We start from the raw sequence: 10718 nt of genomic DNA, 5'->3' as shown, positions 1-10718 counted from the left end.
AGTGTAAAAGTGTTCCTATTCCTCCACAACCTCTCCAGCACCTGTTGTTTCCTGACTTTTTAATGATGGCCATTCTAACTGGTGTGAGATGGTATCTCATTGTGGTTTTGATTTGCATTTCTCTGATGGCCAGTGATGATGAGCATTTTTTCATGTGTTTTTTGGCTGCATAAATGTCTTCTTTTGAGAAGGGTCTGTTCATATCCTTCGCTTACTTTTTGATGGTGCTGTTTGTTTTTTTCTTGTAAATTTGTTTGGGTTCATTGTAGATTCTGGATATTAGCCCTTTGTCAGATGAGTAGGTTGTGAAAATTTTCTCCCATTTTGTAGGTTGCCTGTTCACTCTGATGGTAGTTTCTTTTGCTGTGCAGAAGCTCTTTAGTTTAATTAGATCCCATTTGTCAATTTTGGCTTTTGTTGTCATTGCTTTTGGTGTTTTAGACATGAAGTCCTTGCCCATGCCTATGTCCTGAATGGTATTGCCTAGGTTTTCTTCTAGGGTTTTTATGGTTTTAGGTCTAACATGTAAGTCTTTAATCCATCTTGAATTAATTTTTGTATAAGGTGTAAGGAAGGGATCCAGATTCAGTTTTCTACATATGGCTAGCCAGTTTTCCCAGCACCATTTATTAAATAGGGAATCTGTTCCCCATTTCTTGTTTTTGTCAGGTTTGTCAAAGATCAGATAGTTGTAGATATGTGGCATTATTTCTCAGGGCTCTGTTCTGTTCCATTGGTCTATATCTCTGTTTTGGTACCAGTACCATGCTGTTTTGGTTACTGTAGCCTTGTAGTATAGTTTGAAGTCAGGTAGCGTGATGCCTCCAGCTTTGTTCTTTTGGCTTAGGATTGACTTGGCGATGCGGGCTCTTTTTTGGTTCCCTATGAACTTCAAAGTAGTTTTTTCCAATTCTGTGAAGAAAGTCATTGGTAGCTTGATGGGGATGGCATTGAATCTATAAATTACCTTGGGCAGTATGGCCATTTTCACGATATTGATCCTTCCCACCCATGAGCATGGAATGTTCTTCCATTTGTTTGCATCCTCTTTTATTTCATTGAGCAGTGGTTTGTAGTTCTCCTTGAAGAGGTCCTTCACATCCCTTGTAAGTTGGATTCCTAGATATTTTATTCTCTTTGAAGCAATTGTGAATGGGAGTTCACTCATGATTTGGCTCTCTGTTTGTCTGTTGTTGGTGTATAAGAATGCTTGTGATTTTTGCACATTGATTTTGTATCCTGAGACTTTGCTGAAGTTGCTTATCAGCTTAACAGATTTTGGGCTGTGACAATGGGGTTTTTTAGATATACAATCATGTCATCTACAAACAGGGACAATTTGACTTCCTCTTTTCCTAATTGAATACCCTTTATTTCCTTCTCCTGTCTAATTGCCCTGGCCAGAACTTCCAACACTATGTTGAATAGGAGTGGTGAGAGAGGGCATCCCTGTCTTGTGCCAGTTTTCAAAGGGAATGCTTCCAGTTTTTGCCCATTCAGTATGATATTGGCTGTGGGTTTGTCATAGATAGCTCTTATTATTTTGAGATATGTCCCATCAATACCTAATTTATTGAGAGTTTTTAGCATGAGGGATTGTTGAATTTTGTCAAAGGCCTTTTCTGCATCTATTGAGATAATCATGTGGTTTTCGTCTTTGGTTCTGTTTATATGCTGGGTTACATTTATTGATTTCTGTATGTTGAACCAGCCTTGCATCCCAGGGATGAAGCCCATTTGATCATGGTGGATAAGCTTTTTGATGTGCTGCTGGAATCGGTTTGCCAGTATTTTATTGAAGATTTTTGCATCGATGTTCATCAAGTATATTGGTCTAAAATTCTCTTTTTGGTTGTGTCTCTGCCAGGCTTTGGTATCAGGATGTTGCTGTCCTCATAAAATGAGTTAGGGAGGATTCCCTCTTTTTCTATTGATTGGAATAGTTTCGAAAGGAATGGTACCAGCTCCTCCTTGTACCTCTGGTAGAATTTGGCTGTGAATCCATCTTGTCCTGGACTTTTTTTGGTTGGTAAGCTATTGATTATTGCCACAATTTCAGAACCTGTTATTGGTCTATTCAGAGATTCAGCTTCTTCCTGGTTTAGTCTTGGGAGGGTGTATTTGTCGAGGAATTTATCCATTTCTTCTAGATTTTCTAGTTTATTTGCATAGAGGTGTTGTAGTATTCTCTGATGGTAGTTCATATTTCTGTGGGATCGGTGGTGATATCTCCTTTATCATTTTTTATTGCATCTATTTGATTCTTCTCTCTTTTCTTCTTTATTAGTCTTGCTAGCAGTCTATCAATTTCATTGATCTTGTCAAAAAACCAACTCCCAGATTCATTAATTTTTTGAAGGGTGTTTTTTGTCTCTATTTCCTTCAGTTCTGCTCTGATTTTAGTTATTTCTTGCCTTCTGCTAGGTTTTGAATGTGTTTGCTTTTGCTTTTCTAGCTCTCTTAATTGTGATGTTAGGGTGTCAATTTTGGATCTTTCCTGCTTTCTCTTGTGAGCATTTGATGCTATAAATTTCCCTCTACACACTGCTTTGAATGTATCCCAGAGATACTGGTATGTTGTGTCTTTGTTCTCACTGGTTTCAAAGAACATCTTTATTTCTGCCTTCATTTCATTATGTACCCAGTAGTCATTCAGGAGCAGGTTGTTCAGTTGCCATGTAGTTGAGCAGTTTTGAGTGAGTTTCTTAATCCTGAGTTCTAGTTTGATTGCATTGTGGTCTAAGAGAGAGTTTGTTATAATTTCTTTTCTTTTACATTTGCTGAGGAGTGCTTTACTTCCAACTATGTGGTCAATTTTGGAATAGGTGTGGTGTGGTGCTGAAAAGAATGTATATTCTGTTGATTTGGGGTGGAGAATTCTGTAGATGTCTATTAGGTAAACTCGGTGCAGACCTGAGTTCAGTTCCTGGATATCCTTGTTAACTTTCTGTCTCAATGATCTGTCTATTGTTGACAGTGGGGTGTTAAAGTCTCCCATTATGATTGTGTGGGAGTCTAAGTCTCTTTCTAGGCCTGTAAGGAGTTGCTTTATGAATGTGGGTGCTCCTGTATTGGGTGCATATATATTTAGGATAGTTAGCTCTTCTTGTTGAATTGATCCCTTTGCCATTATGTAATGGCCTTCTTTGTCTCTTTTGATCTTTGTTGGTTTAAAGTCTGTTTTATCAGAGACTAGGATTGCAACCCCTGCCTTTTTTAGTTTTCCATTTGCTTGGTAGATCTTCCTCCATCCCTTTATTTTGAGCCTATGTGTGTGTCTGCACGTGAGATGGGTTTCGTGAATACAGCACACTGATGGGTCTTGACTCTTTATCCAATTTGCCAGTCTGTGTCTTTTAATTGGAGCATTTGGCCCATTTACATTTAAAGTTAATATTGCTATGTGTGAATTTGGTCCTGTCATTATGATGTTAGCTGGTTATTTTGCTCGTTAGTTGATGCAGTTTCTTCCTAGCCTGGATGGTCTTTACATTTTGTCATGTTTGTGCAGTGGCTGGTACCGGTTGTTCCTTTCCATGTTTAGTGCTTCCTTCAGGAGCTCTTGTAGGGCAGGCCTAGTGGTTACAAAATCATTCAGCATTTGCTTGTCTGTGAAGTATTTTATTTCTCCTTCACTTATGAAGCTTAGTTTGGCAGACACGAAATTCTGGGTTGAAAATTCTTTTCTTTAAGAATGTTGAATATTGGCCCCCACTCTCTTCTGGCTTGTAGAGTTTCTGCCGAGAGATCAGCTGTTAGTCTGAGGGGCTTCCCTTTGTGGGTAACCCGACCTTTCTCTCTGGCTGCCCTTAACATTTTTTCCTTCATTTCAACTTTGGTGAATCTGACAATTACGTGTCTTGGAGTTGCCCTTTTCGAGGAGTATCTTTGTGGCGTTCTCTGTATTTCCTGAATCTGAATGTTGGCCTGCCTTTCTAGATTGGGGAAGTTCTCCTGGATAATATCCTGCAGAGTGTTTTCCAACTTGGTTCCATTCTCCCCGTCATTTTCAGGTACACCAATCAGACGTAGGTTTGGTCTTTTCACATAGTCCCATATTTCTTGGAGGCTTTGTTTGTTTCTTTTTATTCTTTTTTGTCTAAACTTCCCTTCTTGCTTCATTTCATTCATTTTGTCTTCCATCACCGAAATCCTTGCTTCCAATTGATCGCATTGGCTCCTGAGGCTTCTGCATTCGTCATGTAGTTCTTGAGCCTTGGCTTTCAGCTCCATCAGCTCCTCTAAGGAATTCTCTGCATTGGATACCTATTCTAGGTATCCATTCGTCTAATTTTTTTTCAAAGTTTTTAACTTCTTTGCCATTGGTTTGAATTTCCTCCTGTAGCTCAGGCTAGTTTGATCATCTGAAGCCTTCTTCTCTCAACTCGTCAAAGTCATTCTCCGTCCAGCTTTGTTCCATTGCTGGTGAGGAGCTGCATTCCTTTGGAGGAGGAGAGGTGCTCTGCTTTTTAGAGTTTCCAGTTTTTCTGCTCTGTTTTTTCCCCATTTTTGTGGTTTTATCTGCTTTTGGTCTTTGATGGTGGTGACATACAGATGGGTTTTTGGTGTGGATGTCTGTCTGTTTTCCCTCTAACAGATAGGACCCTCAGCTGCAGGTCTGTTGGAATTTGCTAGAGTTCCACACCAGACCCTGTTTTCCTGGGTATCAGCAGCAGTGGCTGCAGAACAGTGGTGGCTGTAGAACAGTGGATATTGGTGATCCACAAATGCTGCTGCCTGATTGTTCCTCTGGAAGTTTTGTCTCAGAGGAGTACCTGGCCATGTGAGGTGTCAGTCTGTCCCTACTGGGGAGTGCCTCCCAGTTAGGCTGCTCAGGGACCAGGGACCCACTTGAGGAGGCAGTCTGCCTGTTCTCAGATCTCCAGCTGCATGCTAGGAGAACCACTACATTCTTCAAAGCTGTCAGACAGGGACATTTAAGTCTCCAGAGGTTACTGCTATCTTTTTGTTTGTCTGTGCCCTGCCCCCAGGCTGGAGCCTACAGAGGCAGGCAGGCCTCCTTGAGCTGCGGTGGGCTCCACCCAGTTCGAGCTTCCTGGCCACTTTATTTACCTACTCAAGCCTCAGTAATTGCGGGCGCCCCTCCCCCAGCCTTGCTGCTGCCTTGCAATTTGATCTCAGACTCCTGTGCTAGCAATGAGCAAGGCTCCATGGGCATAGGACCCTCCGAACCAGGCGTGGGATATAGTCTTCTGGTGTGCCGTTTGCTAAGACCATTGGAAAAGCACAGTATTGGGGTGGGAGTGACCCGATTTTCCAGGTGCCATCTGTTACCCCTTTCTTTGACTAGGAAAGGGAACTCCCTGACCCCTTGCGATTCCCAAGTGAGGCAATGCCTCACCCTGCTTCGGCTCATGCCCGATGCTCTGCACCCACTGTCCTGCACCCACTATCTGGCACTCCCTAGTGAGATGAACCCGGTACCTCAGATGGAAATGCAGAAATCACCCGTCTTCTGCATCGCTCACACTGGGAGCTGTAGACTGGAGCTGTTCCTATTCGGCCATCTTGGCTCCACCCCCAACTTCAAAATTTTTTGACTTCACAATTTAAATGCTTCTGCTGTGGGAAATGGTGCTGCAAACTTAATATAGAGATCTCATCTTTTATTCTGAGCCAGAAAGACATGTCTCACAGAAGAAAACAGGACCTGGGGAGCAAGCCTCAATGCCCCTATCTTATCTCTGCTTTTTCTGAAATGATTGTTTTCAAATTGAAATTACTTAGTAAAGCTTGCTAAGGTGTAAGATCTCTGATATATTGAGTTTGATTTGATAGTTTCATTCTGTGTCTTAGCTTATATGTATACAATAAGACCCAATGATTCTACTCTTAGGTAAATGCCAAATAAATCATTCACTGTGCTCTGCTAAAACTTGGAATTGTTATGTTCATAACAGCACTATTCTTAATGGTCTCAAACTGGAAAATATCAAATGCCAATTCAGAAAAATGAATAAATTGTGGTATATTCACACAATGAAATTCTATTCAAGAGTTAATGACTTCAACTTGTTAATGTGTAAAGACTCACATATATTACTATGCATGTTTCTATTTATATAAAGCACAATTAATATATGATACAGACAAAATGCAAACTAGATATTGAGTTATAAAATTATTTCATTGTTGCCTCTGTAACAGGCTTCTGAAGAGATGCATATAACTTTCAGTGTTTTTTAAAGCCAGATAATGTATCTGTTCAATGTGACAAAACGTGGAGATGAGTGATGAGAACAAAAACATACTAGGATTATAATTGAAAGGAAAAAAGAAACTTGTCAAACAGATAAAAACTTTGGAGACGACAAGTCATCTAATTGTTAATAGTTCCAATGCTTTTTATTTGGCTTTAAGAAAATATCCTTGCATGGAGTTTTAATGATATATCAAACATATTTTAGTGGAGTTTTTTTGGTTGAGTATGTAAAAAACTGACTCACATTGCTTTACTGTCACCTGATGGGAAGAACTAAAATTACAGGCACAGGAGATCATTCTGTCACTAGTTCCATCACTAGTTTATACTCATTTATTTTCACTAAGGTTTTGAAAGGTAACACTTATATATAGCTCACATGAATGTATAACTTAGGAAAAAATATTTCACTCAATATCGTCAATTTTCTTAATTTTTTTCTAGTGTCATTGAAGAACCTTAAAACATTATCACTTAACTAGTAATTCCAAATACATATTCCTGCCTTCTGAAATGATGAAAATGGTCATGATGATGTTGGTAATAATTATAACACCAAATATCTTAAGGCCCTATTCAAAACATACTATGCTAAACCCTCTAATACAGGACTTTTTAACTCAGATTTCAGTAGAATCTAGGAATCCATATGTTTGGGAAAAATTACATCGTCATTTTTACTAAACTTTAACTGAAATTTATCATTTCTTTCAATAGAAATCTATTATTTCCCTCTATAGAAATAACAAATTATTTTCATCAAACATTATACTTACAACAACTATCTCTAAAAACTTGTTTATGTTCATGACTACATTGAAATTTTGTTATTTGACTCATGATTAGAACTTGTTAATGTGTAAAGATTCACATATATTACTATTTCACATAATCTTTAATATTTTGATAACTATATTTCAATATAATTGAATATAACTAGTTTTCTCTATAACTCTACATATGATGTTTTCCAATTGTACCAAAGGCTTCCATGACCCTCCAAAATTAAGAATCCCTGAAATATCTCATTTACTCCTTATAACATCATGTCATTGACATTATCATCCCCATTTTAGAACTAAGGAAAATGAAGCATGTAAAGTTAAACGACTCTCCCAAGTTCACAAGTCCAGTAACTCCCAGGGCTAGGATTAGAACCCAAATCCATCCGGCTTCAGAGCAGGATTCCTTGACCACCGGTCTATTGTGGCCTTTGGGAGTTTAAAACCTGGGACAGTGACTTTCACACTTATCTACAGAGGCCTGGGGTTCTTTGCATGTGCTCCATTAGATGTAATGGGAAGCAGGAGGAACCATATCACAGGCAGATTAGTCCCTCGTTGAAAATTGGAATTCTATTTAAAATTTTGTCTTACAAATGTGTGTCCTCTAATATTTTTTTAAAAAAGAACTTCCAAACTGTTGCCTAAAATGATAATGGACAAGTCTTAGTCAAAAAACACACTTTTAAAAATTAGATATCAGACAGATAATTTCATTATCAGTCATTTCAGTAAGCCAATGCCCCAAATAAATTATTTTACTGGTAATTTGATCCTTCAAAATCTTAATCTGAGAAGCAACTAGGTTTTTACAGATGTAATAGAATATCCCCAGTTCTGACTCCTCAACGTCAACTGTAGAACAGAGGAAAAATCACAGTACATCTCAAGATTACATCCACCCTATGCATCCCCAACACTAAGCCCCTAAGTTTATTCTATAATTTGTATAAGACTTTAACTTTTTAAAATTTTAAGTTCAAGGGTAAAAGAGCAGATTAGTTACATAGGTAAACTTGTATTACGGGGGCTTGTTGTACAGATTTTTTCACCACCCAGGTATTAATCCTAGTTCCCATTAATTATTTTCCCTGATCCTCTCTCTCTTCCCACACTCCACCTTCCAATAGGCCCTCATGTGTGTTGTTCCCCTCTTTGGGTCCATGTGTCCATGTGTTCTCATCATTCAGCTCCCACTTGTAAGTAAAAACATGAGATATTTGGTTTTCTTTTCCTGTGTTAGTTTGTTATGGATAACTCCATGTCTATCCATATCCTTGCAAAGGACACAATCTCCTTTTTTATGGCTGCGTAGTATTCCATGGGGCATAAGTTCCACATTTTCTTTTTCCAGTCTATTGGACTGGTAGATATGCTGAAAATATCTGATGACTGGCAACACGCTAGACATGGCTACAGTATATGTTTAATATACAGTCACTCAACCTCATTTCTATCTTATTTTTGTTATTAAATTAAACTGCTTGGCTTAATTGCTTCCTGTGGAATTTCTGTGTGTTTTCTGGAACAATTTCAAGATTATAGATAAGGCAGAGTTTTAGCTTTATGAGGATATCTTGTATGTTTGGAAATGCTACCTGTTCAATTAAGAAGGCTTAAATTGAGGCAAGAAATTTTTTTTTAAGTATTTGATTTTTCCTTTCAGAGATCTTATTCGAGTTCACAAGCAGTAGAGATGGATTAGGAAAAAATTGATAAGTCATTTTTAAGGTTCATCCATTTTGTGTTGAGTCAGAAAGAAGTGCAGGAGCTGCCTAGGTCAGAATAAAAAGCAGAAGTTGATCCAATATCTTTGTTTCTGTCATTAAACGTATTACAGTGACCAATAGGTATGTCATTCAGCACTATTAGATCTCCCAGAAAATATTAAACTGATCTTTGAACATTACATTCCAGTGTCCCAGGATATAAAGAAATGAATGAAAAATAACTTGAAACACAGATGCTGCTAGATGAGAGAAAGAATATGATAAAATTGGAGGAAAATAAAACCATAGCTGTGGCGCATGTCTGCCCAAAAATCTTGTGAGTAAAATAGAGCATCTCTGCACAGGCTTTTCACTGATCCTAGATTTCTTAGAACTGCAACAAGGAGAAAAGCCTTCTGTAATCCCTGGCTGGCCAGTAGCTTACACATCTGCTTTCAGATGAAGATCTCATTTCCTTGTAATCTCTCCTCTCCACCCCCAATTCCCTGCAAAGCAACACAAAGAGCATGTAACTGATGTGCATGTGGCACTGCGTATATTATGTGGCACTTTAAGTATAGACTAGTCTTCACAAACTGAACAAATGCTTATTGTATAAACAAAAACTTCATATGGAGTGGATTTGATTACCCCAGTATTCTGTTTTCTTTTATAGATTACCTCTAATCAATAATTACCAAGCTTAAGAATGGGTAAATCATTTCTTCTTCCCTCCCCCAACCGCGTGCATTAGAATATCAGACAAACATCAAAAGACAGAAACAATTTAAGCGAACATCCAAGCCACAGTGAGAGGTCCAATAAGTGCCATAGGCATGAGTGATGGACAAAGGAGACAGGTAGGGCCAGAGGCAGAATTGCAGCAATGAGACAAGGAAGCAAAAACTGAAGTTGCTAAAGGGAACATGGTACAGCAGTTCAAGATCTGAAGGAACAATATCTCAGTTCTCTCTACAACATAATCAACATTTTGACCTCTCACATGATCTACCTCACTATCTCAACACTGAAACTTTTTCATCCCCATCTTTCCACTTTCATGTTTCACCAGCATGTGCTCAACACCAAACTGCTGCAGAGTAAAATACACCCCTTATTCTTTGAAATAAAATCTCTTTGTTTGCTGTGATAGCCCCAGAGCCTAAAACAGTGCCTGGAACACAGTGCATTCTCAATATGTATCTTAAATGAATGAATGTTTTACTAGTCATTTGGCAAAACTTGTTGATTCTCAAAGCATTCATATTTATATAGTATATGAACCCCATAACCACATACAAATATGTATTAAATGAATATATGTGTAGGGCAATTTATGTGGATGGCAATGTTAACATAAAGGCTTTCATCCAGGGACTTACAACCTAGAGGGAGGGAAGGATACACGTATAACGAGTTAAACCATGCAATTCAGCATGTGATATTTGCAGAAATAAAGTCATATGCTCTTCACATGCTTACAGAGAAAACTATCACAGTTAGATGAATCCAGAGAGGAAAACTTTATAATAAGAATAACAATAGCAATGCTTATTCAGTTTTTCAGTAAGTGCTTTATGTATATTATCTAAGATAATTCAAATTATTTCCTGCTACCTTATAAAGTACCTACTCCTCTCCATTAGACAGATGAGGAAGCTAAGGGTCAGGCTGCTTAAGGAACTTTTCTTAGGTCACATACCTAGCAAATGTGGACCTTGCATTGAAGCCCATGCTCTTTCCTAATATGCTGTACATAAAGGAATATAGGCATATGTTTATATCTAATAATAAAACGATAGCTTTTAATATGTACTGAGTTCTTCCTATGTGCTATGCACTATAGTAAATGCTTTATATATATTTTATTTAATTCACACAATTCTATGAGGTAGATGCAATCATGATGCCCACTTTACAGAGGAATAAGCTAAGACTTTGAGAGGTTCAGTAATCTGCCTAAGTTTCACAAGTAATGATGAAGCCAGAATATAGGGTGACTTA

Source organism: Symphalangus syndactylus, chromosome 2, assembly GCF_028878055.3.
Source record: "Symphalangus syndactylus isolate Jambi chromosome 2, NHGRI_mSymSyn1-v2.1_pri, whole genome shotgun sequence".
Taxonomy (NCBI): Eukaryota; Metazoa; Chordata; class Mammalia; order Primates; family Hylobatidae; genus Symphalangus; species Symphalangus syndactylus.
The sequence above is the reverse complement of the archived record's forward strand: the minus strand, read 5'-3'. Positions refer to the sequence as shown.